Here is a 23,127-nt window from a genome sequence, read left to right as displayed (position 1 = left end):
CCATGCTCCCAGTGACAGTGGGATGTGAGGACACACCCTCCTTGTTGTTTTAAATACATCACCAATGTCTCTTATTTTTGTTTGCTGGTTTTCTTTTTTTTTTTAAGATTTTATTTATTTATTTGACAGGGAGAGAGCACAAGCAGGGGGAGCTGCAGAGGGAGAGGGAGAAGCAGACTCCCCACTGAGCAGGGAGCCAGACACGGGGCTCAATCCCAGGGCCCTGATCTCATGACCTGACCCGAAGGCAGACACTTAACTGAGCCATCCTGGTGCCCCCGGTTTTCTTTTTATGATTTGTCTTTTTCCTTAAAGGGAGAGGTTCAAAGGGGGTGAATTTTCAGTTGTCTCAAGTTTGTCAGTCTGGCTTCACTGTTTAATAATTAAAGCCAGAGGACAGGACTTTCGGCATAACCATGTCCAATGATCAGATAGATTTCCAAATACAAATGTGGGACCATGGGATTAAAACTACCAGGAGTGGTTTAAAACAATAGAGAAAATGTGAGTCGTTCTGTATAGCGGTCAGAAAGCACCATGGGGGCAGCTGGGGATGCACACCCCCTTGAAGAACGCCCTTGAAGAAGCATGGCCACCCTATCGTAAGTTACTCCTGGGACCATTTCTCTTTAATAGTGTCCATGATGGATAGTTTTCAAAACCATCTGTTTTGACAGCTGGGCCCACGCATCAGCAGACCTCCTGGAGAGATAAAGAGATGCTGGTATAATCCAACTAGACAATCCAGAGAAAACCTGTATTGGCAGTATGGCAGACACATCACTATTCCGTTGTGGAAGAACTGGTAACAAAAATCCATGGAGTGTTCACTCTGTGCAAGATGCTGTGCTAGGCATTTTATCAATGCATTATCAGATTTAGCCTTTGCCCAAACCTCAGAGGTAAGTAATAAACACATGAGGAAACAGGCCCTGAGAGATGCAGGCTGGAAGTTCAAGAGCTGGGACTGGACCACCCCCTGCCCGTGTTCCATCTGCCACCCATTGCATCCTGTCCGCCAGCCCAAGTGTTGGGTGCACGCTGGGGTTCCTGCAAAACAATGCCGTGTTCATCCAGGCTGAGTAACAGACTTCCTCAGGAGTGGATTTAAGCAGCTGCATGACCAAAAGACCAAAAGGAGTTGTGTCATAGGTGGAAAGGTAATTCTCTGGACTGAGAAGACAAGAAGTCTAGGCTTCTAGAATGTGCTGCTTGCCAGCTTGGACCTGATTTGTACTCCCTCAATTTCCCTTTCCCCATGAACCAAACAAAAATCACCTCAGCCTACATTTATACAGACCTAAGGATGAGCCAGGCACCACTCCAAACCCTCACAACCCTATCATCATCCAATTTCACAGACAGGGAAACTGAGGCATAGAGAAGTTAAGGAAACTGCCCATGGCCAGGATTTGAGCCCAGGCAAGCTGGAGAAGAGAGGAACAATTCTACTATTGGTAGAAGACAAGAAAGCTAGTAGTTCAGTAATTTTTAAAACACTGATATTCTTGGGGCGCCTGGGTGGCTCAGTCATTAAGCGTCTGTCTTCGGCTCAGGTCATGATCCCAGGGTCCTGGGATCGAGCCTCACATCGGGCTCCCTGCTCCGCGGGAAGCCTGCTTCTCCCTCTCCCGCTCCCCCTGCTTGTGTTCCCTCTCTCACTGTGTCTCTCTTTGTCAAATAAATAAATGAAATCTTTAAAAAAAAAAAGTTATTAGACGTGTAAAGACAGGAAATATGGCCCTCAGGAAAAAAAAAGTCAGAAATTGCCCCTGAGGAAGCCCAGATGTTGAACTTACGAAATAAAGATGTTAACTCAGCTGTTATAAATACATCCAAGAGCTACAGGAGGGGCACCTGGGTGGCACAGTTAGTTGAGCGTCTCCTAATTTCGGCTCAGGTCATGATCTCAGGGTCGTGGGATCAAGCCCCGTGTCGGGCTCCACGCCCAACATGGAGTCTGCTTGAGATTCTCTCTCTCCCCTTCTGCTCCTCTGCTTTCTCTCTCTCTCAAAATAAATAAATAAAATCTTAAAAAAAACAAAGAGCTAAAGGAGGCCACATCTGGAGAATGATAGGAAGGCATGAGAACCATGTCACACCAGATAGATGATATCGATCAAGAAATGGGGATTAATATATATCAGTACAGTACAGTAACTGCCATGAAAAATGGGTCAGTGGGGCTCAGGTCTGAAGACAGGTCAGTTGAGATCACTCAGGCTGAGGAAGAGAAAGCTCTCCGTCAACTCAGGTGCTTCGACAAAGACCGCAGGCTGGTGGCTCGAGCAACAGATAATGATTTCCCACAGTTCTGAAGCCTGAAAGTCCCAGATCAGGGTGCCCACATGGTCGGGTTCTTGGTGAGAGGTCTCTTCCTAATTACAGACAGCTGTTTTCTTGCTGTGTCCTCACAGGGCAGAGAGAGCTCTGGTCCCTTCATCCCCTTATAAGGACACCAATCCCATCATGGGGCTCCACTCCCATGGCCTCATCTAAACCCAATTACTTCCCAAAGGCCCCATCTCCAAACACGGATGATTAGGGCTTTAATATCTGAATTAGGGGACCTGGGGGAGACACATTCAGTTCACTGAAGAAAGAAAAGAGAATTTTTTAAATGAATAGAGCCTCAGAGATCTGTGGGACACCCTCAAGTGGACAAACAGACACATACTGGAAGTCCCTGAAGGTGTTTTATGCCGCAGGACATTTGCACCTACTGTTCCTCTGCCTGAGTTGTTCTCCTTTACATAGTGTCAGCACGGATCCCTCACTTCCCTCTTCCAGATCTCTGCTCAGATTTCACCTCAACACTGAGACTTTTCCTGAGCTCCTCATATGAAACAGCAACTCCCTATCCCTCCTCACCACCCATGGGTATTTCTTATATTTTTTAAGATTTATTTTTTATTTATTTGACAGAGAGCGGGGAGAGAGAGAGAGAGAGCGCGCGCATGAGTAGGGGGGAGGGGCAAAGGGAAAGGGACAAGCCGGGAGCCCAACGCAGGACTCGATCCCAGGACCCCGAGATCATGACCTGAGCCAAAGGCAGATGCTTAACCGACTGAGCCACCCAGGCGCCCCGACCCACAGGTACTTCAAATTCTCCTATACTACTTTGTTTTTCTCCATGGCCATCACTTACGTGATATTCTGTGTATCTACTTGTTTATTGGGTCGTGGGCCTCTCCCCCAACAGAAGGTCAGTTCCAGGAAGGCTGAGAGTTTGCTGCTTGGCCCACTGTCTCACTGCCAGTCACGCACCCAACAGATGTGCACCAGATATTTTCTGGATGAATGAACTCTGTCAGCCATAAAAACGTCTATCTGCTTTGATCCAGCAAACTCACTCCTGGGAATTTAAGTAAGTAATTCAAGAGAAAAGTTACATGAATGCAAATGGTCGTTGCCACCAAATTGTGTTTGTCAAACCTCATTTTACCAACCACATAGGGAAAGCTAATTATCAAAAATCAGCATATGTTGTCAGGTTTTTAGGGAAGGTTCCTTGGAAGAGAGAATTTTGAGCAGAGTCTTGAAGAGGCAGGTTTGGTGAAGCCGAAGAAAGACCCGGGGGAGCAACGTGTCTGACAAAAGGAACAAAATCCAGAAGATACTGGTCAGTCATCTGCATCGGGGGTCCCAGAGGGAGTGGAGTTACAGGACCAGAGAGAAGCTGCTGGGTGAGAGAGCCCACCTGAAGTTCAGCGTAAACATGACTGAGCGCTTCTCTCAATAAATACTGGAGAATCTCAAAATATTATAAATGTAAAGTTTGCATCTTACCACAACTGTTTTAAAATACCTGCAAATGTGTAGAATATCTAAGATGTGCTCTTCCAGATCAGGAAAGCCATTCTGCACTTCTGGCAGATCCTGTCAAACACACGCTTACCTGGGTTTCTGACACAGAACCCATGCGGATAAGCAAGGGCGGGCTTCCCCACCTGCCGAACACCTCCGCACCTATTAAGGGTCCCATGTCAGATCTTTTGGGGTTTGTCAGTGTGTTTGCAACTCTGTCAGAAAAGATTTGAGAGCAATCTCAACAGAAAGAACAAAAAGCCGTTCCTCTAGGTGAGAAAAGCCCTTTGACAGGAAAATTCCAACAAAAATATTTGAGCACATAAATAACAACAACATTCCCAGGGCATGGGCTAAGTTGATCGAAGGACATTTAAGGGCCTCTGTCTTAATGGGTGAGCAAATTATTTAGGCGCACGTAAATCAGCGCAGTCACGTGAACATACACGCACCCATAGGTTCCCTCGGTGCATGTCTGTGGGCACCTGTGTCGAATCAGGTCTCAGACCGCGTGGTCTGCTGGAGCCCACAAGAGCAGCTTCTGTGCTTAGCAGGTCTAGAGACGATAAAAGTTGTACAGGTCCCAAATCCCTTACCTGAAATTCTTGGGTGCTCTGTAATTCAGAATGTTTCAGATTTCCAAAAAGACACTGGCGCAGACCTTATATTTATAGCAGTCCAGTGAAGTCCCCAGCAGTACCCTGTAATCAAGCACGTTAGCATTTCCATAGCAAAACATAAATATTCACACTAAGGGAGATAAATGAAGCTATATGTAAGCCCGAGTGCAGGTCAAGGATTTGCCACCAAACGAGCTTGCTGCAATGTTATGGAACACTTCCTTTAAAACACAGAGCTTTCAAAAATAAAAATAAAATCCAGAGCTTCCTGGACTTGAGGATTGTGAGTAAGGGGTGATGGATTGTGGAAACGAGCTGTTTCCAGAAAGGCTTGAAACTACTGGAGACAATGCGTGTGATGCAGCAGATTGGGGATCACAGGACCTCAGATGCTCAGGCTCTCAGCCTCAGACTCCACACGACATTCACACACAACACACGTGTGATCAACCGAGGCAAAGAAACATCTGTGGTCGTGATCACCGGGAGGACCTAGGGTTTGCTGAGAATCGAACTGGAGAGAACAGGGGGTTGTGGCCGCAGGATTTGGGGAGAAGTTCAGGACCTGCTCAGGAGGGAGGCAGGTGGAGAGCAGCGGCGGATCTCAGTCTGAGAGAGGACCCAGAGCAAGACCAGAAGCCAGTTTTTGTGCAGTTTTGCTTTAGAGTTTGCAATTTCAGACCTTTCCTGCCTCCCCACAAAACCATCCGCCAACTCTCTACATCTCACTTATCTGTGACGGCGTTAGATTTAACTCTGGGATGCATTGAACTGCTCAGATCCACCTCAGGGTGAGTGTGAGCCAAGGTCAGAGTCTTCCAGCCAACACCCAGGACACACCCACCCACCATCTGCACCCCAGGTCAGTGACCGCAGTCTACAGCTCAGTCTGACATCCACGACAGGAGCCCCTGGCTGCAGGAATGGTTTGCAAATACACTTGGCAACGAGAGGGTGTGGTCTTGCTTCCAGGCGTAGGGATATCTAAATGAGTTTACCGACAAGGACCCACAGGAAGCTAGGCTGTGTGGTTTAAGTGAGGCTAGTAACAGCAGTTACTGGGTAGCAGCTTCTGGGCACTTTACAAAGATTAACTCGCTAATCCTCACAACAGTCCCTCCAGGTGGGCGCTGTTAATACTTCCGTTTTACAGATGACAAAACTGAGAGGTAGAGAAGTTGAATGACTTGGAGAGGTGAGTGCTGGGATTTACACTCGGGCCCCCATGCTATTTACAAATACGCTAAACATGGTTCAAAGACCTCCATTCATGCACTTTGCAGCCCAAAGCTTCTGCTGGGCTTGCTGCCTGCCTACCGATGGATGACGGAGATAAAGGATTATGAAAGACTAGTGGATTTTCAAAAATATTCAACAAAGAAAACAGTCCAATTAATGTCTTCTGCCTCTTCTCAGCAAACCCAAAATTATGACATCCAAGTGACTCGGGATAGTCTCCATTTGCCAGTCTTCAGAGTCTAACGGCAGGGGAGTCCCTGAGTCCCTGTTCAGCACAAGCCTGGCCTCCTTTGCCATTCCCTGGACCGTCCTTCAAATTCTACAGCCTTTGCCGATTCTGTGCACGGTAGCGAAGGTGCTCCAGACCAAGCTCCTTGCAGAGATGCCAACAACACACTCACCGCACTGAGCTCCCTAAGAAACCAGACGCTGGGTGCTATGAGTGATCCCAAGCCGAACTGGCCATTCACGTCTGATTGGACCCTTTTGGGTTGATTTTGCAGCACCAATATTTGTAGTTGAGGATTTCCTACATCCCCTTCACACACGTACACACATGCGTGCACAGCCATAACCTCCCTACCCAAGAATAACAAAGCCAGTCTCAGACAAATTCTGCTTCTCCTACAGCCAATGATCATCAAGCAGGGGCAAATAGCCTGCCACAACCTTGTGCGTAAACGCCATGATATCCCAGCGACCTGCTTTTTAGGTGATTAGAAGACACTGTATGAACGTCTCTCCTGAGGCTGCACCTCGGCAGGATCCAGCTAAGCATATCAGTGCGGGTGGGAAGTCTGGCGCCCAAGGGCGGACCCAAGACTGTTGGGGGGTCAAGTCTGGGCCCCAGGTCATGGCCAAGGGAGAATGGCCTGCTTAAGTCTAGTGAAAGCAGGGCAGTCATCCTCGGCACACCCTCCCAAGAGGCAGGTGCCCTGTGACAGCCTGGAGCAGGGGTGGAAGCCGGGCTTGCCACCTGACTCAGCCTCTTTCAGACCCTGGGATTCCTGGTAGAGCATTTAAGCTTGCGGCAGCCTCAGTTTCCCTGACAGTAAAATGGGGGCCCACTGCTTACCCTCCAGGCCACCATGAGGACATAATGAGATAATGCACAGCACGTGAATCAGCACCTCCAGCAAAACCTCAGTGTGAACGTTAGTGACTCTGATTACCCAACACGCTCTAGTCCTTGCCTCAGGGCAGAGTTTCTTAACCTCAACACGGCTGACTCTGGCGACCCAGTAATTCACTGCTGTGGGGGCTGTCCTGCATGTTGTAGGATGCTGAGCAGCATCCCTGGCCTCTACCCTCTAGATGCCAGTAACACTCTCGTCCCAGTTACAACAACCAAACATGTCTCCAGACTTGGTAAGTGTCCCAGAGAAGGGGAAGGGAAATGCCCCCTGCTAATCCCTTAAGAACTACTGCCTCACAAAAACAGACACATAGATCAATGGAACAGAATAGAGAGCCCAGGAATGGACCCTCAACTCTATGGTCAACTAATCTTCAACAAAGCAGGAAAGAATATCCAACGGAAAATTCTCTTCAGTAAATGGTGCTGGGAAAATTGGACAGCCACTTGCAGAAGAATGAAACTGGGCCATTCTCTTACACCATACACAAGAATAGACTCAAAATGGGTGAAAGACCTAAATGTGAGAAAGGAATCCATCAAAATCCTAGAGAAGAACACAGGCAGTAACCTCTTTGACCTCGGCCACAGCAACTTCCTGCAAGACACATCTCTAAAGGCAAGGGAAACAAAAGCAAAAATGAACTATTGGGACTTCATCAAGATAAAAAGCTTCTGCACAGCAAAAGAGACAGTTAACAAAACTAAATGGCAACCTACGGAATGGAGAAGATATTTGCAAATGACATAACAAATAAACGGCTGGTATCCAAGATCTATAAAGAACATATCAAACTCAACACCCAAAAAACAAATAATCTGGTCAAGAATTGGGCAGAAGACATGAACAGACATTTCTGTTCCCATATCCATGGGATATCATGGCCAAAAGACACATGAAAAGATGCTCAACATCACTCAGCATCAGAGAAATACAAATCAAAACCACAATGAGATACCACCCCACACCTGTCAGAATGGCTAAAATTAACAACACAAGAAACAACAGGTATTGGTGAGGATGCAGAGAAAGGGGAACCCTCTTGTAGTGTTGGTGGGAATGCAAGCTGGTACAGCCACTCTGGAAAACAGTATGGAGGTTCCTCAAGATGTTAAAAAGAGAGCTACCGTACGACCCAGCAATTGCACTACTGCGTATTTACCCCAAAGATACAGATGTGAAAAGAAGGGGCACCTGCACCCCAATGTTCATAGCAGCAATGTCCTCAATAGCCAAATTGTGGAAGGAGCCCAGATGTCCTTCAACAGATGAATGGATAAAGAAGATGTGGTTCATATATACAATGGAATATTATGCAGCCATCAGAAAGGATGAATACCTACCATCTGCATCAACATGGATGGAGCTAGAGGATATTACGCTAAGTGAAATAAGTCAATCAGGGAAACAATTACCATATGGTTTCATTCATATGTGGAACATAAGGAATAGTGCAGAGGACCATAGGGGAAGGGAGGGAAAACTGAATGGGAAAAAATCAGAGAGGGAGACAAACCATGAGAGACTCTGGACTCCGGGAAACAAACTGAGGGTTGCTGGAGGGGAGGTGGGGTGGGGGGATGGGGTAACCGGATGATGGGTATTAGGGAGGGCATGTGATCTGATGAGCACTGGGTGTTACACAACTAATGAATCATTGAACACTACATCAAAAACTAATGACATACTGTATGTTGGCTAACTGAACTTAAAAAAAAAAACACCACTACCTCAAGGGACAGAAACCTCACAGCCAAATGCAGTTGTGGACCACCACTCCTGGGGACAATGTGGCACACAAGAGCAGAGAGCGGTGGGGAAGAAGGAAAACCTACCATGCCCGAAAAGTGGGACATTTGAGAGCAACTGGACTTGCTGAATGTGCAGGTCCTCATACTGTACTTCCCCCACTCAACTTGTACCTTCCGATGTATAACGATGGTATGGTGTTGAGTTTACATCGATAGATTTCTGTCATTAATCTGTTATATCAAAGAGAAGGTAAACTATTTGTCTATGAAAGGAACACATTGTATTTATTATCACCTGTTCAAGACAATGGAAATGCACAGCTGTTGGCCAGGTGCTTAGGTGTGGGGCGGGGTGGACAGGTCCAGAGAGGGCACTAACGATTGCCCTGGGAGGAAACGGGCCAGCGTTCCCATCCGAAATCAAATCAACCTCTGTGTGAATACCATCCACTTTCTTTTTTTTTTTTTAAGATTGTATTTATTTGTCAGAGAGAGAGAGCGCGTGCGTGCACAAGAGGGGGAGCAGCAGGCAGAGGGGCAGAGGGAGAAGCAGGGAGCCCGATGCAGGACTCGATCCCAGGACCCTGGAATCATGACCTGAGCCGAAAGCAGACGCTTCACCGACGAAGCCACCCAGGCGTCCCTACCATCCACTTTCTAAAGCGACAGTTCTGGTCAGGCAGATAACGATAAAAGGGTATGGAAGAGAGATGCAAAAAACAAAAGGGGAAGAAGGGCACCTGGGTGGTTCAGTCGGTTAAGCATCCAACTTTTAGTTTCAGCTCAGGTCACGATCTCAGGGTCCTAGGATAGAGCCCCGTGTCAGGCTCTGTGCTCAGCAGGGAGTCTGCTTGAGATTCTCTCTTTCCCTCTCCTTCTGCCCTTCCCCTCCACATCCCCCCCCACACACACAAACACTCTCTCTCTCACTCTAAAATAAATAAATAAACCGTTTTTTAAAAAAAGAAATAAAAGGGGGAGAGCATGGGGCAATAAAGGAATACACCAGAAAGCAGTATTTAGAGTTTGTCATTTGGACAAAGATTTTTTTTTTTTAAAGATTTTATTTATTTATTTGACAGAGAGAGACACAGTGAGAGAGGGAACACAAGCATGGGGAGTGGGAGAGGGAGAAGCAGGCTTCCCGCCGAGCAGGGAGCCCAACACGGGGCTCGATCCCAGGACCCTGGGATCATGACCTGAGCCGAAGGCAGACGCTTAACGACGGAGCCACCCAGGCACCCCAAAGATTTTTTTTTAAGCAGTCATGAGTTCTTATGTCTTCTCTTTCAGGAGATGACTCTGCTTTCTCTTTGTTGTGAAGAAAGTAAAGTGGAAACGTGAGGCCATCAGAGAAGCCTGCAGCGGCCTCTCAGACTGAGCGGCAGCGTGGCGTGGAGTCAGCCAGAAGCTCCTGACCTGGACCGTGGTCACAGTCTTCCTTCCAGCTTCCATGCCCTACACCACATGATAAAAGTAGTGGCCCCCAGAAGCCGTTCTCCGACTCTGCTGCAGAAATGGTGCTTCCAGAGCTGCTGGCAGCTTGTGAAAATTGCAGATTTCCAAACTCTGTCTCCAAAGAGTCTGATTCAGTGGGTCCTACTGGGGCCCGGGGACCCACCTTCTGAGGCAGGTGTGGCCTGCACCCACATCTGGAGAAGGATGGAACCCCTGCTCAGTATCCTCCCAGAGCTACTCAACTGCACTTCACTTTGAGAAGAAAACCAACTCTACTCCAAGGTTTTGAGATCTAGTTCACTGCATTTTTAAAGTTGTATTCTGATAAATTTAGCCAGTCCATAGCTACAGTGCCTTAAAGTCTTCCTCTGAGGGTTGAAGCAAAAATAAATAAAATAATAAAATATAAAACAAAACAAATCAACCCCAGAAGTTTTGACGAATAATGCAGACTCTTCTTAGGAATTTTTGAGGATACAACACAGCACTTTACATTGCAATATTCAAAATTCCCTTCTCTCTCTCTCTCCCTTTCTCCCTCCGTGGAGCTCCCTTCTGGCCCTGCAGCCCTCACCTCTCCCACCTCTGCCCCGAGCAAGTCTGCCTAGACCCCATCTCCTGGGTCAAGGACCTCCCCACCCCCTGCCATCAGCAGCCCACTGGGAAATGTAGTCTGGTCTCTTGCCCCAGCTGCTTTTCTCTCACATTGGAGGCTGGAGTTCTACGGAAAGAAGTACCACTGTGTTAGCCTTCGAGTGCAATCAGAAGTTCTAGACTCGCATCTATAATGCATCAGAAAAAAAAGCCAATGAAAACAGGGGTCCCCTGGTGGTTTTGAGGAAATATTGGTATTGATTAGAAAGTGGAAGAGATCCCAAAGGACTTTAACCACTTAAAACTAAAACGGGAAAAACCTCAGACGTTGTCTGAGTGGGAGGAAAACTGAAATGGAGGTTTCCTGAGGGCTAATCAAGGCAACTCCTTGTAAACAAGTAGGTAAGAACACAGCAGAGCCAAGACACTTCTCCTGTGGGGACACAGCCCTGTGCTGGGGGGCTTGGTGAGGAGACTGATTCTCACAACCTGGCTCATGGGGTCAGTTGTCAGTGCCCCCGTGATCAGCTGCCATGCATCTGGATTCTCAATCGAGATGCCTGCTCAGACAACTACATGGGGCCCAGGGGACAATGCAACCAAATGCATCTGGAGACGATGCCACTGTGGAATTTGAGCTGGATATTCAAGAAGATATTCCAGTTAGTAGGTATCAGCATGAGCCAAGATTTGAGGCAGAAAAACACGAGGTTGGCTTGAGACAGAGCAAGCATCCCATGTGTGTGGGGGGGGGGCATAGAATTAACACGTGGAGAAGTCTTGAACATCCGTGTGCTGCACATTACCGAGCTCTTGTCCCTCAGCTCCCACTGCACCCTCTCTCCTGGGCTTTGTGCTGCTGGGGCTGGAGGTCTGCAAACCACATCGCCGCTGTGCCAGCAGTTCCCTGTGCCGACAAAGGGGGCGCTCGAGGGAGACTGCAAGGCTGGAGGAGGAGGCCGGGAGGGCTGTTTCCTGTCTGCTTCCTGTTCCTGCCCGCCTCACCCCAGCAGCCCTTCCTCATCATGTCAAAGGCTGCTCTTGCTTCCCTTTGGACCGGGTCTGGGAGCTTTTGACCGGCGAACCAGCCTCATTAGGCGGCCCGTGGGAGGCGTCAGCCCCGACCTCGGGACCTCCTCCTTAGAGCCCTGAAGTTCACCCCCATGGGGCCCTCAGCCAAGCTCCTAAAAGTTTTAATTCCAGTTTCTTCACTTTGTACCTCCAACTTAAGGGAAGGAGCAGCTCCCTGCAATTGTCTCCTCCATAATCCGGAATTTTTACCTTTCACTTTATCTTAGCCTAACGGCCAAGAAGCCATTGAGTTTTTAACTTGCAATTACCTACTTTATTACCTAGTTGACAGATCTTTATATTAAATTCTACTAAAATAGCTGCTTTGATTTGTTTCCTGGTTGGATCCTGACTAATAAAACCAGAAAGGGAAATTAAATCTCTATGTGATGAGGAACTCTTATTCCACAAATTTAGAAGTACAAGAATATCTTTTCATTCGTTTACTTAAAACAAATTAAATCCTACCCAATGTGTGTTCAACCCATTAGGCTAGACATTAGCAGGGCTCTGACTCCCAGCCCAGAAGCAAGTAAGGACGGAGGGAGGCTTACATAGCACCAGAATATTCATCTGGGAGGACACACTATGGTATGTACAACCTGGTCACTTTGAGATTCCTGCTGTCAACCCACTAGCCTCATGAAAGCCCATGCTTTAGAATAAAGGCTAATCTGGTTAAAGAGAAAAGGCTACTCTAGATCTGCCACAACAAAGATTACAACAAGGATTGAAAAAATCTAGCCAAACTACAAGCAGATTAACCACTTGCCAGAATAATGATCTGCACTATTCAAAGGAAGACAACAAAATCCAGATACTCAACAATGTAATATTCACAATCACAAATCACAGCAAATTAAAACCACAGTGAGATACCACCATATACCCATGACAACAGTAAAAGTTAAAAACCTGACAATACCAAGTGTTGGTGACATTATCAGAAACTGTAACTTTCATACACTGCTGGTAAAAATGTAAAATGGTACAACCACTCAGAAAAATTTGACGGTTTCTTGTGAAGTTGCATTTACACTTACTGTATGACCCAGATGTCCCACTTCTAGGTATTTATCCAAACAAAATGAAAATATGCTTACAAAAAGATTCATCTTCATGTGTTCCTAATAGACTTACTCATAACAGCCAAGAAATGAAAACAATTCAAATGTCCATCAATAAGTGAATGGATAAACAAATTTTAGTGTATTTACACAGTGTGATATTACACAGCAAAAACTATTTCTAATATACAGAAGAAATTCACAAACATGCTGAGTAGAAGATTTTGGGCACAGAAGAGTACCCTTAAATTGACCCTTAAACAATGGAGGTTAGGTGTAAACTTAATTACTAATAGCCTATTGTTGGTCGGAATCCTTACAGGTAACATAGTCAATTAACACATATTTTGTATTGTTATATGTATTATATACCATATTCTTACAATAAAGTAAGCTAGAGAAAAGAAAATGTTATTGAGAAAATACGTTTACAGTACTGTACTGCAAAAAATCTACATATAAGTGGACCCCTGCAGTTCAAACCCAGTTGTTCAAGGTTCAACTGTACATAATGTATGATATTTATGTGAAATTCACCTGTAATGATAAAAATCAGATCCAACTATGTAGGTCCAGAAGGTAGGGGAAACTAGTTGGGAAGAGACAGTAGGGAATTTGGGGGTGGGGATGGAAATATTCTATATGTCATGTGGGTAATGGTTACCACAGTGTGGATACTAAGTTTTTTTTTTTTAATTCATCAAACTGTACATTTAAAAGAGTGCATTTTATGTGTAAATTATATCTCAGTAAAATTAAAATATATGTTTACAGTTTAAAAAAGAGTACTGGGGGAAAATTTGTCCTTTAGGTGAGTGGAAGATGGATCAAAAAGGCAAGAGACCAGTGGCAGAGGTCATAAGTTGCCTTCTGAGTAAGCTAGAAGCCCAGGTGTTCTTGTAGGTTTGGTCTTTCAAACCCAAAGCCCAGGCTCACAGTGTAGAGTAAAAGGAAACAAAAATTAGCATTCCAGGGGGTGACTGGGTGGCTCAGTTGGTTGAGCGCTGACTTCTGGTTTTACTTCAGGTAGTGATCTCTTGGTCTCATGGGGCTCCAGGCTCAGTGCGGGGTCTGCTTCAAATTCTTTCTCCCTCCCCCTCTGCCCTTCTCTGCTCACACACACTCTCTCTCTCAAATAAATAAAATCTTTAATTTTTTTTATTTTTTCAAATTAGCATTCAGGGATGAAGGTAGTACAAATGCCCAACAACAGAAACAGGATGAGCAAATTGAAATGAGTGGATTCGATGAGTCACTGATACACCCAGCCAGGCCCTAAGGGCGCTATGCCCTGTGGATACGCAGGAAAACCAGTTTGCTATAGGTACTGCAATAGGGCCAGCTGCCACAACGTAGTGGGAATGGAAATCGCTAGAGTTTGGCAAACCAATGTATGTGAGAAGGAGCTTCAGAGACCACCTGGTCTTGGAAGCCTGGGTTCCTACAAGAATATTGGGGTGGGGGAAGGTCATTAACCAGAGAGACCCACTCAGAAGGACAGGCCAGACGTGGCAAAGAAGGGGAGGTATTTAGCCTGGAAACTTCTGAGCTCAGAGGGCCTACACGACAACCAGGCGATGCCAAGCAGTAGCTGGGAATGTAAAACGCAGGAAGGACAACACATGTGGGTTTCTAAGTCCACTCGAATAAGCCTTGTTCTTTTATACTAAGTACCTCTGCACCAGCTGTTCCTTTGCCTGAAACACTTTCCCTCTCCTCCACATCTATCAAGTCTACTTTGCCTAAAAGACCAGTTCAAATGGAACCATAAAAGTGATCCTGGACTCCTGTAGGCAAGCTAAATAGCTTTGGCCCCCTGCCATCTTAGTGTGCTAATTGCGGGTGAGTGGAAAGACTGGACTGAGAAGGGCCTGAACTCTGGGGTCGGAGTGATCTGGATTTGAATCCTACCTGCCAATCATACGGTGTGATCCTGGATAATTCACAACGTCTTGAGTCTCGGAGTCCTCCTAGGTGAAATGGAGAGAACACTGAACTCCTAAGGTCATTTCATTTGACAAATAGAAGCCTAACTGCGGCCGATTGGCGGTGCAAACAGTGGTATGGTCACTGTAATTGTTAAAGGACCTGTTCTCTGTCGTCCTCTAGACTGTGAGCCCCACCAGGCAAGGGTCCTTGTTGTCTCCGGGTTTCCGTGAAACGGCGTTCACATCATGCCTGGCGCTACAAAGAGCTGGAGGAAGATGTGGACGAGGGACACCCGCGAGCCATTCAGGCAGGGCTCACGGGAATCCCGAGCAGGTTTCGCTGCGAATTCACTCAGAAATCACATCTGTGATTTGGCAGACGCAGGAATGAGGCCAGCAGCAGCCTGCCACCTTCTGCCAGAAAGGAGAGTAATAACATTTGCAACTGTGAGTCACTGTAGAGGTTTCACTGCAGATGCACCTTGGGGAACCCGGAGGCGGAGCCGGGAGCGGGGAGGGGTCTTGGGTGCCGATCCGTGTTCCCCAGGGTGGAACGAGAGTGAAAAGCGACTTGGGCTGAGTTCGGGTACTGCGGGGAGGAGAAGATGGCCACCGCAAGGATTTTCCTGAGAGGGTGGCCTCGGGGCGGCGAGAACCCGCCTCAAGCACCACGACAGTGGGGACAGCGAGGATGTGACCCCGCGTGGGAGGCTTGCTTCCCTAGAGGACCGCTGGGGCCCTGGGGCCTTCTCTGGAAAACCCCACTCCGGAGAGCTACACTGCATGTTGCTGGGGACCAAGAGAGTCCCGCAGGACGCGAAGCTCAGCACAGTTAAGGTGTCCGGCGTCCGGAGACCCAGCAACTCGGACGCAGACTGTGACTTGAACCCCGAGCCGCCGCGGGCGACCCCACCCAAATGCGTGTGAGGACGGCTCTCTGCCAGCAGCGGCAACTCCTCCTGGGAGCGAAGGCCCCGCCGGCCCTCGGGGCGTGGCCCGGGAGTCACTGGCCAATCCGCGCCGCGAGGCTCGGTCACGTGGCCTCCCGCCCGCCAGGGTTTTCCGCCTTCCGCCCTGCGGCTCCGCCCAACGCGGCGAAGAGCCGCTGGCACCACGCCCTCGAAGAACTTGTCGCGAGAGCAACCCAGACAGCCTGTCTTCTCGTCGGTCCGACGCTGCCTGGCCCCGCCCTCCGGAACGGGGGGCTGCGAAGTGCGGCGGCTCCGGTGCGGAGTGCTGGAGGCGCCCGTCAGGAAAGGGCAGGGGCGTCGGAGGGAAGGGGCTTTACCCGGCCGCGCCTCCCCGCCAGGACAGCAGTGCGCGGCGGGGCTGCCCTGGCTTCCTGTCGCATCAGCCAGGCCCCGGGAACCCCGAGGCCCTGGATGTGCACTTCCCCGGGCCGGACGCGGCGACCGGGTTAACAGGCGTCAGTGGGGGACCTCGGGTCCCGTGAATTCCCGCCTTCTCAGAGTCTTTGTCACCACTTAACCCACTGCAAATTTGAGGCACGGGAGAACATTGCAGCAGGAAATCCGGGGTCGACCTCATCTGAGAAGCTGTGGTGTGAGCGCAGCTCGAGTTTGCGCATTGCACGAGTGCTCAGGCTTCTCCCCAGAAGGGTTCGCCTCTGCTGCAGCTACCCTGCAGGGCGCGCTTTGTCCTCCCCATTTTAGAGATGAGGCAACAGGCTCTGACAGGTTTGAGGAACTTGCCCAGGGTTGCGCAAAGCCAGGCGTTGCAGCTCAGTATCTCGAACCAGAACAGCCGCCGCTGCTTCTGAATGACCAGCCTCAGGACCCTGAGGTCTGGGGGAAAGGCTTGGCTACATGCCCCCGCGCACTGGTCAGGGAATGGGCTGCACACTTGATCCCCTGTCCCTGAGGTGCCAGCTGCCGAGCCTAACCTCAGGTGGCCCGCAGAAGACAGCCTGTCACCAGGACCCACCAGAGCCCCTTGCATGTTTCTGGCCTCGGTGCTGCCCCTGGTCCCAGCCTTCAAGCCCCAGGGTCTTGCCGGTGTGGATCTAGAGGAAGGAGGAGGCAGACGGGGGACCCAGCTATAATGAGGATGCCCTGGCCATGAAAGGGCCGCTTCTTAACCACGGGGCTGCCAGGAGTGAAAAAATGGGCTTCCTCAGATACACCTCTCTGAGGGAACTCCAAAGGAGATACTAAAATTGTCCCAATTTATAGTCATTCATGTCAAATGAACATTTGTCTCAGGCCCAACATGACACCTTCGTGGAGCAAACTAATCTTCGGCCACCTACAGGTGAGTCAGAGGCCACCACCACCACCATTTATGTTCCCCGGAAATGCCCGAAATGCTACCATTAGCAATTCTGTAAGATGAAGAATCATCCTCTCTAGATTCATTGATAGATGAAATATTTTAACCCCTGAATTTCTGATAGGAAAGGAGGTAAAGCACTGGGTTCCCAGGGAGAGGGAAGAGAGGACACAAACAAAGGGGAAGGGGCTCCCCTCCCAGGAGGGACTCTGGTTAGGGAATCTAAGAGGGATCTTTCCACTTAGTGCAGATCCCTCAGGAAGTTGTAAGACCTGGTGTGTCCCACTCACTTAATACTCCCCAAGCCTTAGAAGGGTGCTTTTCTGCCCTCTGTGAGGTTCTGAGACCAGATGAACCTGCTGAATGATCACAGCCACCGGTGGCCACATTCTGGGGGGTATGAATCCCAGCACTCTCTGCTAGCCAGACTTCCCTCTGAGTGGCAGAAATGGGAACCCTTTCTGTTTCCCATTCCAGGAAGCCAAGCAAAGCCATATTCAGAAAATAATGAGAAAGAGCCATTAGGTCAAAGGAAAACAAGCCAATAAATCAACTGTGTATGGCACTACAGAAGAGATTAAGAACCCCAAGGTGACATAAGCATTAAACATTATTATTAATGTGGGGAAACTTGATTCTAGTCACAGTGTTCTTTCCCCTCCCAGGGAGCATGCACCTCTACATGAATTAGGAAAAGGCGTGCCTTCCTCAAGATACGTTATTGCTGTCTGCCAGAAAAAACCTAGGATGACCTTAATGAGAATGGTGTCCCTGAAGTTGCTCAGTGCATGACATACACCACTGTACAGGGTGGCCTGGACTGCAAAGCATACTTGGATATCCTTCATGGCAGAAGGTCATACACGCCACTGATCAGGCTGAGACTCCCCAAGCGCCAAATACAGTTTACTTTGTGATCAGGAGCTAAGATAAAAGCCAGAGAGGCCCCTACATCTGCAAGGTTCAAAAACGTAGGGCTGGGGCGCCTGGGTGGCTCAGTTGGTTAAGCGACTGCCTTCGGCTCAGGTCATGATCCTGGAGTCCCGGGATCAAGTCCCGCATCGGGCTCCCTGCTCAGCGGGGAGTCTGCTTCTCCGTCTGACCCTCCCCCCTCTCATGTGCTCTCTGTCTCTCTCTGTCTCAAATAAATAAATAAAATCTTTAAAAAAAAAAAAAAAACGTAGGGCTTCCTTTGGTGACCTCAGGGGCACTCACAATACATAATCATACAGGGGCTGTGCACCCTGGCTTGTATGCAATCACTGCTTGCCATCACAGGATACTTAATATTGTAGGTACTGTAAAAAGACATAATTTATTAGGTTTGCTTTTTGCTGAAATAATCTGGGGCTCTTATTTGATGTTGATTTGGGTCAACCGGTCCAAATGCTATGTATTGTACTATAATTCTGTTTCGTAGAATTATCTATTTTCAAAGGAGTGGTTTTTGGAACAAGAACAAGTCACACGGGGGTGATGGGGAGTGGTTACGGTTTTGTATGGCTGTTGACCCATAATCAGCCTTCTTGTGGAACAAAAGTCTGACAAGAGTGCTTTATATTTTCTCAGATGATTAGCACGAATTATTATAGGAGTTTCAGAAAGTGCATTTCTAGATGTATCCTTTGAAGGAAAAGACAACTTTAAAACGCCATTTTTCTAACAGTAAGCAAAGAAAAAAGATAAGGTCATATAAAACGAAGATAACGGGAAGGGGACTAACATGGGAGACAAGGTCTCCTAAAAGCTCATGACAGTGTTGTCTGATTACACTAAAGCACATGCTGTATTTGGGTATACAGTGAAAAACAAGTGCAGTGGAGTAAAAAATAATTTTTTATTCAGCTAGCACTGGTCTACTAGAGAACAAATTTCTTGTTGGAGAAAACAACTGTGTTATGTTGTAAATAGATTAATATTTTCCAAAATTGACCACTGTAATATTTCTGTTCTCATATGTTCTTCCCAGATGTTGCCATACTCCCTTTAGGGGATGGTGTCTCTTTCCACCTCCCCATGAAACTCAGAGGGCCTTTGCGAATAGAATTTGATGCCTAGAATGCAGCAGAAGCAACATGGCCGACTCCCGAGGCCAGGCCACAACGGTGATGGGGGCGCCACTCAGTGTCCTCAGTGTTCTGGAGCTTGTTCTCTCTCCCTGACCCCCTCCACACACCTCTCTCCCCTCACCTTCCCCTCCTACCTCTCTCCTCTCCACCCACCCCACACACTTTTCTCTCTCTCTCTCCATCTCTCTCCTTTCCCCCTTTCTGTCTCTCTCCTCCTCTCCCTTGAAACCCAACAGCTTGCTGTGAGGTGCCCAGAGGACAGCCTGGCCCTACAGGAGCCCAGGTCCGTGGGCTCTCAGAGGGAAGGCTCCAGGAGAAACATGGGAATAAGTTGCAGGACAGAGACTAAAGGCAACTAGAAGTCCAGGGAGAAAATGTTCTACAAGAAAAGGAATGAAATCTCAGTATACAAGTTGGCTCTGCAGGAAACAATTATTGTCTTAATAACATACTGAGAGTACACGGGGAGGACGTGGGGCAAACAGAAATTCTCTTCTCATGACAGAAAATCAGCAGATGATGTGAAAAAGAGGTGTCTCAGGAAATAACAGGATAAGCTCATGTGGAAGTGTGGTGGGCAGAGTCATGGTCCCCAAAGATGTCCAGGTCCTAATCCCTGGAACCTGTGGATTTGTTACCTCACAAAAGGGACTTTGCAGATGTGATGAAGTCAACGACCTTGAGGTGGGGAGATGATTCCCGGTCATCCCAGTGAACCCAGTGTAATCACAAGAATCCTTGAAAGATGGGAGAGTCAGAGAGGAGCCATGGAAGCGGAGACCCAAGGGATGTGCTTGCTGGCTGTGACAGTGGAGGAAGGGCCATGAGCCAAGGAACGCAGGAGGCCTCTAGAAGCCAGAAAAGGCAAGGGCACAGCTTCTCCCCTGGAGGCTCTGGAAGGAACCAGCCCCGCCCACACCTCAATGTCACCCCAGTGACATTCATTTCAGACTTAGGACCTCCCGAACTGTATGCCAATAAATGTGTGTTGTTTTATGCCACTAAGTTTGTGGTCATTTTAAAAGCAGCCACAGGAAACTAACACAGGAGGTAACATCCAGAAGGAAGAGCAAGAAGGGTTGGAGGGGTGTCCTGGGAAACGTGGCCATGCGGGGAGAGGAGTGGCAGCAGGGACCACTTCCACTGTGCCTCTGTTAGTTTGGCAAGAACTGTACAAACTCAACAAGGGATCCTCACATAGTAGTAACCTAGAGAGAGGAATACGTGAGAAAACTGGACTCGCTATAGGGATGGAGCCTGAACCGTTAAACCCACAGGGGTTCCATGTGCAGCTACTGTGTGCCCCACCCACCACACACACACACACACACACACAAGGCATTATGAGCGACTTTAAAAGATGCTCAGGCCTCAGCACTCATGGGTCCATCAATCCCACTTGCCTCCCACCTCGGAAGACCCAGACCCAGGCAGCACTGCCCTGGGCGGCCAGGCCCCAAGGCCAGTGGGCACTGGGAATCAGCAGAGATCGCGATGGGTTGGTCATCAGAATGAACTGCTGGAGCTGACCTTGAGGAGTTGGAGGACTTTTGATGAGGGGGAGAAATGAGAAAACAAAAGCCGGGAGAAGGAAGTGCGAACCATGTGTGTTGGGGGACACTGTGGAGACCAGCGGAAGGCTCCACGTGGAAGGGATTCGCCCCCAGGACAAGGTGCAGAAGCAGCATCCAATCTCCAGCTGCAGATCTGCACACCTGTCGTGTGCAAGTAGGCTTGCCAGGGACTCTGACATGGCTCAGACTCATTCAGAACATTACCTTGGAGATTGCCTGCGCTGGTGAGCAGGTCCCAATTTGAGCCCATGGCTCTTCCTCTGAGATAACCATCTACGGAGAATTCATTCAGGCACCGAGAATCCTGTGATGGGCAGCACAGCCTGGGAGCCTCCCGGGGTCTCACGCCTCAGAAGGGGATTGGTGAGCACCTGCGTTTATGCCAGAGAGTGCTGAGCGCTTTGAGGAAAAGGAAAGCAGGCCAGGGAAGAGGGTGTGCTGTTTCGGATGGCAGAATCAAGAAAGGACAGAAAATGACATTGGAGCCAGAGGCCATGGCAGCTAGCTGCTTGGGACTTGCCTCGATTTACCTATTGTGGCACCTTGGGTAAATCTCCACCAGAACCAAATGAGGTTCCTTCGTGTCTGTCAATAATACCAACAACAGCCCCCTTGCCACCAGAAACCCCTCCAGATGTTCCCTCCCATTTGCAAAACTTATGGCTCAGCCGCCCAACTCCACTTGCCACAAGCACTTACAAGCTGTTCGCCACACTGGACTGGGCAATCTCCGAAGACAGCCACAGACACATGGTGACCTTACATATCGGGACTCTGAGAACGTGCCACGCTCGGGAGCTCGCTGAACACACTGTTCTCCCACAGCTCCTTCCTGGAGCCCCCACTCACTATATAAGGCTGTGCAGCCCCACACTCCTAGAGACATACGGTCGTCAGCACGGGTTTGCTGTTGCTATCTTCGGAAAGAGTACACGTCTTTTGAGTCTCGCTGAGGGCATGTCCACCTGTGGTTATCTTTTGGCAGGGCGTTAGCCTTACAAAGGCACGCACATGTCCATGCCACTCAGCAGAAGGAATTCAGGCATGTGGACTTGGAGCTCTGAAATGATCCTCCCCCTTTTAGGGACTGGAGGTAAGACTGGGCTGAGAGTTCAACTCGACTCTCCGAGTGTTAGCAGCCATGGCTCCTAAATTCCACTGTGCTGAAAAATCAAACAGGTGTGTATTGAAAAGGCCCCAAGACCCAGAGGTTCAGATTCAGACAGTCAGTCTGAAGAGGAAGCTGGAATTCTGCAATTTACAGGCCCCCCGGAGCTTCGGTTGCTGGTGGTCTGCAAAGCACACTTTTTTTTTTTTTTTTTTTTTTTGACAGAGAGAGACACAGCGAGAGAGGGAACACAAGCAGGGGGAGTGGGAGAGGGAGAAGCAGGCTTCCCGCCGAGCAGGGAGCCCGATGTGCGGTTCGATCCCAGGACCCTGCGATCATGACCTGAGCCGATCATGACCTGAGCCGAAGGCAGACGCTTAACGACTGAGCCACCCAGGCGCCCCTGCAAAGCACACTTTGAGAATCCGTTTTACAACCAAAACCTAGTGTTGGAGGCAAGTTTTTTGAGATGCCACCTCTAGGGCTACACACAGCTGTAAAGAACACAGAACAGGGATGCCTGGGGGGCTCAGTCGGTTGAGCGTCTGCCTTGGGCTCAGGTCATGACCCCAAGCCCCGCGACGGGCTCCTCGCTCAGCAGGGAGACTGCTTCTCCCTCTGCCTGCCGCTCCCCCTGCTTGTGCCCTCTCTCTCTCTCTGACAAATAAATAAAATATTAAAAAAAAAAAAAAAAAAACTATGCTAAAAAAACAAAACACAGAACAGCTTCCTGTTAAAAGTGAACCACAGGCGCGCGCCTGCGCTCCCGTCCCGCTTCGCTGGGGTCGCGGTCCCGGAAGTGCGGCGGGGTCGCGCGCAGGGTCCTCCCCGTTCGCTGCACGTGCCTCTGGGCACGTGGCTGAGCCACGGCCCCGGGCGCCCTGGAGCCGCCGGCCTCGGTCGCGGTCGCGGAGGCCGTGTCATCCCTGACCATCGCCGACGCCTTCGCCCCGGCCGGCGAGAACCCCGCCCCAACGCCCTCCGCGCTCAGTCGGAGGTTCCTCTGCTCCTTCCCTGACTGCAGCGCCAATTACAACAAGGCCTGGAAGCTAGACGCGCACCTGTGCAAGAATACTGGGGAGTTGTACGGCTAGCTAGTGGGTGTGATCAAAAATTCAACACAAAATCAAACTTGAAGAAACATTTTGAACGCAAGCATGAAAATCAGCAAAAACAATATGTATGCACTTTGGAAGGTTGTAAGAAGGGCTTTAAGAAACACCAGCAGGGGCGCCTGGGTGGCTCAGTTGGTTAAGCGACTGCCTTCGGCTCAGGTCATGATCCTGGAGTCCCGGGATCGAGTCCCGCATCGAGTCCCGCATCGGGCTCCCTGCTCGGCGGGGGGTCTGCTTCTCCCTCTGACCCTCCTCCCTCTCGTGCTCTCTGTCTCTCATTCTTTCTCTCTCTCTCAAATAA

General features: G+C 49.0%; 1 long non-coding RNA gene across 1 annotated transcript; it reads right to left on the bottom strand.

Annotated features, from left to right (window-relative positions):
- Positions 1-13,920: 13,920 nt before the first annotated feature.
- On the bottom strand, positions 13,921-14,946 carry LOC145716458 (uncharacterized). The gene is made up of 2 exons (XR_014139099.1): positions 14,832-14,946; positions 13,921-14,713 (listed from the first exon to the last, which is right to left on the bottom strand). It is a non-coding gene; the product is annotated as an uncharacterized LOC145716458 (long non-coding RNA).
- Positions 14,947-23,127: the final 8,181 nt, after the last annotated feature.

The sequence above is a fragment of the Leptonychotes weddellii genome, chromosome 1 (assembly GCF_054177405.1).
Source record: "Leptonychotes weddellii isolate Sample4059 chromosome 1, ASM5417740v2, whole genome shotgun sequence".
In the NCBI taxonomy this organism is placed as follows: domain Eukaryota; kingdom Metazoa; phylum Chordata; class Mammalia; order Carnivora; family Phocidae; genus Leptonychotes; species Leptonychotes weddellii.
This window is presented reverse-complemented; position numbering and strand designations above follow the sequence as displayed.